Source organism: Euphorbia lathyris, chromosome 5 (assembly GCF_963576675.1).
Source record: "Euphorbia lathyris chromosome 5, ddEupLath1.1, whole genome shotgun sequence".
NCBI lineage: Eukaryota > Viridiplantae > Streptophyta > Magnoliopsida > Malpighiales > Euphorbiaceae > Euphorbia > Euphorbia lathyris.
In genome coordinates, this window is record NC_088914.1 from 5500313 (window position 1) to 5511363 (window position 11051).

Consider the following 11051-nt stretch of genomic DNA (forward strand, 5'->3'; position numbering starts at 1 on the left):
CCATGTGTTTGTAAAAGACTATTTTTCAGGTGTAAAAGGTAAATAAGAGCTCACTAACCAAATACCTAAAACTCTCAATTTTGAAGTGAAAATGCAAACAAAAGCATGAAAAGTAGCAACCAAATACTCCCTATTAATCTTGACCAAATTCATTTGGTCATTCAGGTCCAGGTGAACGGTGCTGTTTTCTAAAAAGCAGAGATTTCATGTTTTTGTAAAAGACTATTTTTCAGGTGTAAAAGGTAAATAAGAGCTCACTAATCAAATACCTAAAACTCTCAATTTTGAAGTGAAAAGGCAAACAAAAGCATGAAAAGTAGCAACTAAATACCCCCCTATTAATCTTTCATGGTATCAGAGTCGTATCGATCATAAAATTCTCTAATTATTTCGGCTAAACTTGCAACAGCCCTTCGAAACCCTTTCCATCACCATGACAAGGTGATTACGGTTCAGTACAATTCGTGGATTTGAAAATTTCTAGAATTGGATCGACTAAAAATACAATTTAGTTTGGGTTTAAAGAAAAAATCAACAATTGAATTTATCTGGATGTTTTTTTAGTATATTCGGCCCTGTTCTAGAATCTCCAATATTCGACCCTGTTCTAGAATCTTTAATCAGATATATTAAAGTTGTGCTTGCAATGCATTCCAGTGTGTGGCAGATATTAATGAAGAAAAGTTAACCTAATTATTAAAATACTATAAATACCCATCTAAAAATTTGTGTAACCATATGATATCAATTTGTAACTAACCCTAGGTATTATATGCCTCATTATAATTAAATGGTAGGCCTAATAACTTATCCAAACTGGTCATTTTATCCCCCTCAACTTATCGAATGTCATGTTTACCCTCTTAACTCCATAAAAGTGGTATTTCTCACACCCTCAACTTGTCCATTTATCCCCCAACTCATAAAATATCCTATTTACCTTCTTAACTTCATAAAAGTGGTATTTCTCACCCCCTCAACTTGTCCATTTACGACATCCTCAACTCATAGAATGTCCTATTTATCCCTTTAACTCCATAAAAGTGGTATTTCTCACCCCTTACAATCTGTCATCGAGGCCTAAAATGATACATTTTTTAAACGTTAAACCTATATTAGTGCTATTTTATACGTGGAACCTAGATTGACACTTTCCCAAAATCATAGCCCTATTTTGGTACATTTTCCTTACATATAATGTCTTTAACTTGTTTATATTAATGTTTTTATTTTTTTTAAAAAAAAAATTGTTCTTGTTATTTGTATATTTTATTCATTCCTTCTCTTTTCAACCTTTTTTGCTAGTTAAATTTTGATTATCTAATATTGTAATATAATATTATTATAATAAACACATGAAGGATTGATATAATTATCTGATAACATCGGGATATTATCTTTAGGACTAAAAGGGATATTCACCTCAAAGTACGCCGCGTAGTGATCCCCAAAGGGAAGCTGACTGTCGGATCTCCACGGATCAGCTCTAAGAGATCCGCTGGCGGATCTATAAGGCGAATCTCTTTATTTGCCTCTATAACGGCTGGCCGCCAACTCGGCCATAAAAAGATCATTAATGAGTTATTAATTAGCTAAACCGCCAGGTTAAGGATAACTCATAACCGCCATTAATGAAGCATTAATGGAGACTTTCTAGTTACCTGAAGGTTACAACTTCCCAGCTATATATAGCCCGACCCCCTAGGCTATCAAGGTACACATTCTCACAACCCTTGTCAATTCAGTTGGTTTCCTTGATTCATCTTACTGACTTTGGCATCGGAGCTTCCCCCCGTCAAACCCAACGACGCCCCCACAGGGATGAAAGTTGATCAGAAATTCTCCACTTGTTATCAATTGGTGCGGTGAAGGTGGAATCCTTAATCAAACAAAGGGTTTTTCGTTCACGCTAAAAACGCAATGACCAACGGAGGTGAAAATCCCTCATCAGGGATTGAAACGTCGTTAGTTACACCATCTAGTGCTGGTCGGACGGATACAACTGCTCCTATAACACATGCCTACAGCTGCTTTTATCAATATGTGTGCTCAAGATATTGAGGCGCGATATGGACTTGAGATAGGGAATCGCCTTCGAACATTCATGACTCTTCCTCCGCGTTGGAGCACGACGTCTACATCGACCGTTTCATCTTGGCCTTTAAACTTTGGCCTTGGACCAGGTGCCCATAGCTCTTCGTTCCTTCAAGCCCACAATGCGGATTCCATGATAACTGCCACGATATCAGGAGGCGAACGACCAATTAATCGGGAGTTATTCCCTGGTGAAGGAAGTCAAAGAAATGATACGACCCTTCCTGGCGGATCTAGAGGTCCGTGGTTGAATCTTGGTGGGCCCAATATACCCAGGCGTCCACGGACGAATTTATCCCTTGGCGGATCTAAAGGGCCAACTCATAAAAAGCATAGAAAATAGAAAGGTAGGCGGACAAGGTCACCTTCACCCCGACGAGCGAGATCCTCCCGTCGTGGCAGATCGCCCCCATCTACTGGCCATAGACGAAGTAAAAGGCCAGAAAAGACACCCCATGCAAATGGACCACCACCGTCGCCGCCTTCAGGAACTGTTGGGCACATCCCGTCAGGAGGCCAAGGGGGAGGAAACAGCCCGACTCCCCCAGGTGGAGGAAACGGAGGAGGAGGTGGTGGTGGAGAGGGAGGCAGAGGAGGAAGTGGACGCGGTAATGGAGGAAGGCGTTCGCCATCAGATCCATCGTCTGATTCAAGTTCTTCTTCTTCTTCTTCTCCAAGCAGATCGCCACGAAGAGGCCGTCCCAGGGCGGATCCGAAATTTTTTGATGATAGAGTAAGGGCCCTGGTGCTCCGTATGAATGAAGAAAATGTCAAGCACAACCCGTTCGCCAATAGAGATTCGCCTTTCGCAGCTTGGATTGAGGCGGAGGAGACGGAAAGAGCTTTTAAGATTCCCAATCTCGCAATATACACAGGCAAAGATAATCCAGAAGCTCATGTTCGAAAGTATCGAATACTGGCCAGACTCAACCGAGCTACTGAGCCCATGCTCTGCAAAATGTTTGTCACCATGCTGGGGGGCCCAGCCTATTTGTGGTTTCAATCTCTACCTCCAGGCTCGATAAACAGCTTTGATCAATTGAGCAGGGAATTTTATGCAAAATTCGCCGGTTGTATCCCTGCAGTAGTGAAATTTGGGAAGCTTTTTGAGTTAAAGCAGAGGGCGAATGAATCCCTTCGGGAGTACGTGGACACCTTCAACCAATTATGCATACAAATTGTTGATGTGGACATCTCCGTAGCTGTGGAATGCTTCATAAGAAATACCACCTGTAAGAGTTTACAGGAAGATCTCATCCGAAAGAAACCCACCAGTATGGAAGAATTGATGGAACGTTGTAAAGATTTCATTGAGGTGGATGACATTCGCCGAGGTTCACCGTCATCACCAAGGAGGGACAAGGGCGAATATCGTCCCCAAGATAGAGACAAACGTCAGGATTCTTCCTCTAGAAACAGGCGAAGAGATTCTAAGAACAAATCAACGTTTGTCACCTCTTTCACACCTCTTAATGCTTCTAAAAGTGAAGTTCTTATCTGGATTGAGAACAGTCAACACAAACGGAGCATTTCATACCCCGAACCGAAGGGAGGGGAGTACACCAATAATGGTAAAAATCCTAAAAACTATTGTAAGTATCACAGGAAAAATGGCCACGACACTGATGCATGCTGGGACTTAGCTCGAGAAATTGAGCGTCTCATAGAAAGAGGCAAATTGGATCGGTTCATCCAAACTGAAGGCAAGAGAGGAGATGGTGACAGATCCAAGGAGGACCCAAAGAAGAAGGGAAAGGGTACCATCAATGTCATAGCGGGCGAACCTGGGTACCAGCCAACATTGAAAAAGGCAAGGACTACCGCCCTTGACAGGACGTCGTTAAATCGCCCATTTTCAGATGCAGGTCCTGAGATACCACCCCATGCGGATGCACTGGTCGTCACTATGATGGTGGAAGGCTGGGAGATGAAAAGGGTAATGATTGATACTGGAAGTTCATGCAATGCCAAAGGGCTCAAAGATGAAATTAAAAATGCAATCACCAAAGTGCTCCACGAGGCAGAAGATGTCTTCGCGTGGAAAGATGAAATTCTCCCCAGAATCAGCCCAGACGTAATCACTCACAAGCTCAACATTGATAAGGATGCAATTCCTGTGGCTCAGAAACGGAGAAATAATGGCCCGGAAAGGGAGAAGATGATAGAGGAAGAGATCGCCAAGCTCCAGAAGGCGGATGCCATTGAGGAGGTGCTTTACACTCAGTGGTTGGCGAACGTCGTTTTGGTGAAAAAAGCTGGCGGATCTTACCGCATGTGCATTGACTTTACAGATCAAAATAAAGCTTGCCCCAAAGACAACTATCCTTTGCCATGTATTGATATGCTTGTAGATGGAACTTCCGGTCACGCAATGTACTCCTTTACTGATGTGAAGTCAAGTTATCATCAGATCCCTATAGAGCCCTCAGATAGAATCAAGACCTCGTTCGTAACACACCAAGCCACTTATTGTTTCAAAGTTATGCCCTTTGGGCTTAAGAACGCAGGTGCAACTTATCAGAGGATGATGAACAAAATATTCGCAGATAGTAAAAGGGGTAACTATTCTGTCTATATAGATGACATGATCATAAAAAGTACGACCATAGAAAAGCATGCAGACGATATAAAGGAGGTTCTGGACGTACTCCGGTGCCACAACATTAAGCTGAACCCAGAGAAGTGCACTTTCGGGACAACATATGGAAAATTCTTAGGGTTCATGATCAGCGAAAAAGGAGTTAGCCCAAATCCTGACAAAGTTAAGGCAGTTCTGGAAATGCAGGCACCGCGGAATATCAGAGAAGTACAACGCCTTAACAGGCGTATCATAGCCTTAGGCAGGTTTATCTCTTGCTCAGCCCGCAGATGCCAGCCCTTTTACGAGGTCATTAAGAAGCAAAAGGCATTCGAGTGGAATGAGGATTGTGAAAGAGCCTTCGAAGGAATCAAACGGTTCCTCACGGAGCCGCCCATGATGAGTCGACCTTTGAAGGGCGAAGACCTCTACATGTATGTATCGGTTATGGACAAAGCCGTATGCACGGTCATGATACGAGAAGAGGATGGCCAACAGTTTCCGATTTATTACGTGAGCAAGGTTCTGAAAGACGTCGAAACCAGGTATTCAAAGCTTGATAAAATGGCACTGGCTGTTGTAACCACGGCAATCCGCCTTAGGCCATATTTTCAGGCGCATACTGTAACATCCCTAAAACCCTAACATATACATCTTCCCACAAAATGCTTTCTCTTATGTATAATATGTAAAATTTATATGAGATTGAAGTTTATATGATTGAGAATTGAAAACATGTCTATGACTGATATTGTGTGAGATATCATGTGATCCAAATGAGGGGGTTACACATACCGTGGTGGTTCGAATAAATATACCAATGAGAAAGGTGTTGCAGAAACCAGACACTTCGGGAAGGCTGATGGAATGGGCAATCCGCCTGGGCGAATTCGATGTAAGGTATGAAAGCAGGTCAGCTTTAAAGAGTCAGGTCCTGGCGGACTTCGTGAATGAATTCGCTGACGAAGGGATAGATCATCCCAAGCCTCCGATAGAAGAATGGTCAATGTACACCGATGGCGCCTCCTCGGTGGATGGAGCTGGCGTAGGCGTTGTGATCAAGGGTCCCCAATACATAAAATTACAGTACGCAGCAAAATTAAATTTCCATGCAACTAATAATGCTGCTGAATATGAAGCTCTAATATTGGGATTACGCCTACTTAAAGAAATTACTCCTGAGCGGATTGTGATCTATAGTGATTCTAAACTAATGGTCAATCAAGTAATCAAGAATTACGAGGTGAAGGATGAGGTTCTGGCCAAATACGTAGCAGAAGTCAAAAAATTGCTGGATCACCTTGAGGCTAAGGAGACTAAATGGGAACTGATTCACGTACCAAGGGAGTCCAACACAAAGGCGGATCATTTGGCCAAAATGGCCTCTTGTGAGGAGAACTGGACAGATCCAGATTGTCCCTTTGAAGTTAAAATAGCTCCAGCCTTCGCCTCAGAGGAAGTTTCTCTACTCACAACAGTGGAAGACAATTGGAGATCAGTCATCCGCCAATATCTGCTGAATGGAACCTTACCTGAGGACAAAGAAGAGGCACGTCGGATAGTTAGGAGAGCGGCTTATTTCTCCGTGATTAATGACTGCCTTTTACAGAAAGTCCTTTAGTCATCCTTGGTTGAAGTGCATTCTACCGGAAGAAGGACAACAAGTCCTCAAGGAACTACATGAGGGATCCTGTGGGGCACACGAAGCATCTGCCGCCATCTTGAAAAAGTCCAGGTTAGCAGGTTTCTACTGGCCCACGGCTGAATTGGATGCGCAAAAATTAGTAGAATCTTGTCACAATTGTCAGATTCATGCGAATGAATCACATACTGCCAAACACATTCAGAGGCCAATCATAAAGGGACGTCCATTCGCCCTCTGGGGAATAGACATTGTCGGCCCATTTCCTCCGACTCGCCGGCAGAGAACGTAAGTGGTAGTGGCAGTGGACCATTTCACCAAATGGGTAGAAGCCGAAGCTGTTTCCTCCATCACTGCAGAACGAATGGTGGAATTCGTCAAAGACAACATCGTAGGAAGATACGGTGTTCCACATACCATCATCACCGATAATGGAACGCAGTTCAACTGTGGCGAATTCAAAGCTTTCTGTAAAGGGTTGGGCATCTTGAACAGATTCGCCTCCGTTTATTATCCCCAGTCCAACGGGATGACTGAAGTTACCAATCGGACGATCGTAAAAGGGATAAAGAAGAGATTAGGAGAGCATGATAAGAAGTGGGCGGACCAGATGACAAGTGTTCTATGGGCTTATCGCACCACCCCAAGGACGGCCACAGGGGAAACACCATTCGCCCTTTCTCACGGTGTCGAAGCTGTAATCCCAGTCGAAATACAGGTCCCTAGTGATCGAGTGGCTTTTTATTGTGAAGAAGACAATGGTAAACAGCTAAGGGAGCATCTAGATCAAATAGAGGATCGCAGGGATCAATCCTATGTGCGCATGGCAGCTTATAAACAGCGGATTGCAGCTTACTATGATAAAAATGCCAAGCTTGTGGATCTAAATGTGGGTGATCTTGTGCTCCGTAAAGCTGATAAAGTCCAATCTCGAGAAGGCAAGGGCAAGTTAGGGCTCAACTAGAGAGGTCCATATCAGATATTGGAGAAGATTGGATCCGCCACGTTTAAGATACAGGACATGGAGGGCAATACACTACCACGCAGGTGGAACCTCCAAAATCTCCGCAAATACTTTGTCAGAAAATGAAGTGTATACACGGTCTTGAGTACTCTTTTTCCTTTAATAAGCTTTTTCCCATGTGGTTTTTCTTATTAAAGGTTTTAACGAGGCTCACTTATAAGACCTACTTGCTGTAATAAGGCATTTCTCCCATTAATAAACATCATTTGTTCTATTATCTATGCTCTTTTTATTGTTTACTGCAGCAATATCAATATTCCAGTCTTAAAAAGAGGGGGGGCATCCAACGCTCTCCACATTTGCAATGTATCGCTATCTTAGAGATACGTCCTCGATGCCCTTAAAAACATAAGAGGATCAATCTTATGGGCGGATCCGTCTCTAGGCGGATCCCAATCTCCAATAGAGTTAAAATGATCCTTGGACGCAAGGTCTTTACACTCTCTTATCCTTCTCAGAAAGGAATTCACAAGTCCTACGGGCGGATCATTTCACCTTAAAGATAGGTAGCAAATCGATCCCCTGAGCAGCTTTACTTCCTCTAGAAGGAATAGAACAGCTTCCAAACCTTCACAAAGGTTCATACAGTGGAGTATGGCTGGCCACCTACTCCAAATCCTAGATGTCTATATAATTCCTTACGCAAATGTAAAGGTAAAATAACATAGTTTCCATAAAGGATAAAAAAAATTATACTTAAAAATGTTTTTACAATATCTCAAAGCAAGCTAAACAACAATAGGAGCATCCTCCTTTGCGCTTTCTTCTCCCACGATGCTTGCTTGGGGATCCTCCTTCTCCATATTCGCAGATACGCCATCAGGAGATACCTCCTTATCCACCAAAGATGTGGGACCAAGTGGAAGAGCCTGATCAGGAATTGGTTATGCATCCGCCTTGAGGGGAGCTTCTTCAAGCTCATCCGCCAAGACCGTAGTAGAGGGTTTGGTTTCCTCCATAGGTCCCTTCATCCATCTCCGAACGTAATCACGGAGGTACTCCTTAGCGTCTGGCATTTTATTGAACCTCGCCACATCTTCTGGTTCGGGGACGGCGAATTGCGGATCTGTGAAGTTAATCTCAGGATGCGCCAAAGAGAAGTACGCCATAAGCATCTCGCCGTAATAAAAAGCTTGCACACCCGCCGTGTATTCAGCTTCTCCAAGGGCGTCTTCATGGCTTTTGGCATCAGATGCAATCTTTGCCTTTAAACTCTTAATCTCCTCATCCCTGAGAAATAAGGCGGTTGTGGCAGAAGCAAGGTTTGCATTCGCCGAAGCAAGACCTGCATTAATAGAAGCGATGGTGGAATTGGCTTCCACTATCTCTTTCTCTAACCTCTCGATAGTTGCCTTGTCCGCCACATTCTGAAGGAGCTCATTTTCCATGGTGCGAAGGCGAGCATACAACTGTAAAAAACAAACGATTCAATCAAAAGGCAAAACGGATTAAGGAGCTAATACTATCTACATCCTTTCTAAAGAAACTCACCGAAAGGAGCTCCGTCTTCCATTTTTGAGCATGAATTGAACCAGGAATCTGGTTATAGTTCCTCTGCACTTCGCCCACCTGACCCAAGGCCTCATCCAGATCATTTAGGATGGATTCGTTCTCAAAAGAACTTGGGCTCCCAATTTGGCAGACCAATATCCACCAATATCAGGCTTCGCCGTCTACACAAACATGAAAGAGTCATACTCCGGTCCAAAACTTGATGAACGAAAGGAAATCAAAAGGTAGACTACCTGTGCAATCTCCTCAGCAGGTTTGGCGGACCTCATGGCGTCCACCATAAGTTTAGGGCCCCCAGTGGTGTTGGGCTTTCTCCTCTTTAGTAGCGGCTCAACCACCGTCTCTGCAGGACGTTTACCAGTATCAGTTTGAGGATTCACCGCTTGACCTTTCTTGCGTGCTTCAGCCTCCAAAAACTTCCTGCGCGTCTCTGCAAGAGCGTGATTGGCCTTAGATACACCCCTGCCAAAGAAAACATTAAAGTAATCAAAGTTCACGAAGAAATGAAGGATACCTTGGTCAAATTGCGCAATCTTTGAGCAAATGAATTTATCCCCTTCCAGGCGAATCAATGGGATATCACTCATCATGAAAGCTAAGGCATCTGCATAAGTCCATGCATCCGCCTTGATCTGCTTCATGAGCTCCGCCACCTCCTCATCACTGTTCGTTAAAATTCGGATGTCACCCGCCATATGTAGCGGCCTGGGATTCCAGACTGAAGGAAAACCCAATGGTTCGCCATCCTTTATCTTCACGTAGAAGAATTTCTCATCCCAGCAATGAACATTAGACATTTTTTCGCTAAAGGGAGAATAAACTCCGAACTTGGAGAACGTGAGATAAGATTCGGACTTCCTTTTTGAGGGTTTGTGAAAAGCTCTAAAGATACGGCCCGTATATACAACTCCTAAATTCGAGGCGAGGTAGCAATCTAAAGCGATGTCCAACCAGCAGTTAGGATGTAGCTGGCTGACTGTGATGTCAAAGTAAGAGAGGATGTCCGCCATCATCTTTGGAAGAGGAAGTCGGAACCCTCTCTCCACATGACTACTATACACTGTGAGGAAGCCGCTAGGCGGACATGAAGGACGTTGATGAGATGCGGTGAGCTGGGTCTCATAATTTTTAATCCAGGGAAAGCGATCCGCCAGATTCGTTAGATCCGCGGCACTCATACGAGACGGAGTGGACTCCGCTCGAGGATTCTTTTTCTTAGGAGGAATCGAAGAAGAGGCCATTGATCCCCGGCCGGAACCTCACCAGAGATAGAAGTAAAAAGAGAGGGATTCTTAGTGGAACGAGTCTGGTAATGATTACGCACCGAGTTATCAAACTCAGCTAAATCAGAATTAACCGTGTCCTCGGAGGAATGGGAGTTCTCCGACGACGAGGTGGTCCAGCTAAAATGTACTTCTATTTCAAGAGGAGGAAAGGAATTAAAAAGTTCTAAAGTCGATCTAGAAGATGAAGACGAACTTCTAAACATCCAGGAAAAGTTAAAACGAAAAGAAAATGAACTTACATGAGAAATCGGAAGCTTGGTGCAAAACCCGGAAGAAATCCCAGAAAAGCTTCGAGCGCAGGAGAAAAATGGAGAAATGAGGAAAGAGAAAGCGTAAAGAAGAGGAAGAGAGTTTTCTCCTTCCTGGGACAGTGTGTCCACTACACGTGTCGATCATCCAATGGCGTTGAACAGTGTGCTCATTAATGAAAGTGTTTATGACGGCGCGCGGAAGTTCAAAAGCCCTAAAGGACTTTAAGGGCAGTTTGGGGGGGGGGGGGGCTTCTGATAACATCAGGATATTATCTTTAGGACCAAAAGGGATATTCACCTCAAAGTACGCCGCGTAGTGATCCCCAAAGGGAAGCTGACTGGCGGATCTCCACGGATCAGCTCTAAGAGATCCGCTGGCGGATCTATAAGGCGAATCTCTCTATTCGCCTCTATAACGGCTGGCCGCCAACTCGGCTATAAAAAGATCATTAATGAGTTATTAATTAGCTAAACCGCCAAGTTAAGGATAACTCATAACCGCCATTAATGAAGCATTAATGGAGACTTTCTAGCTACCTGAAGGTTACAACTTCCCAGTTATATATAGCCCGACCCCCTAGGCTATCAAAATACACATTCTCACAACCCTTGTCAATTCAGTTGGTTTCCTTGATTCATCTTACTGACTTTGGCATCGGAGCTT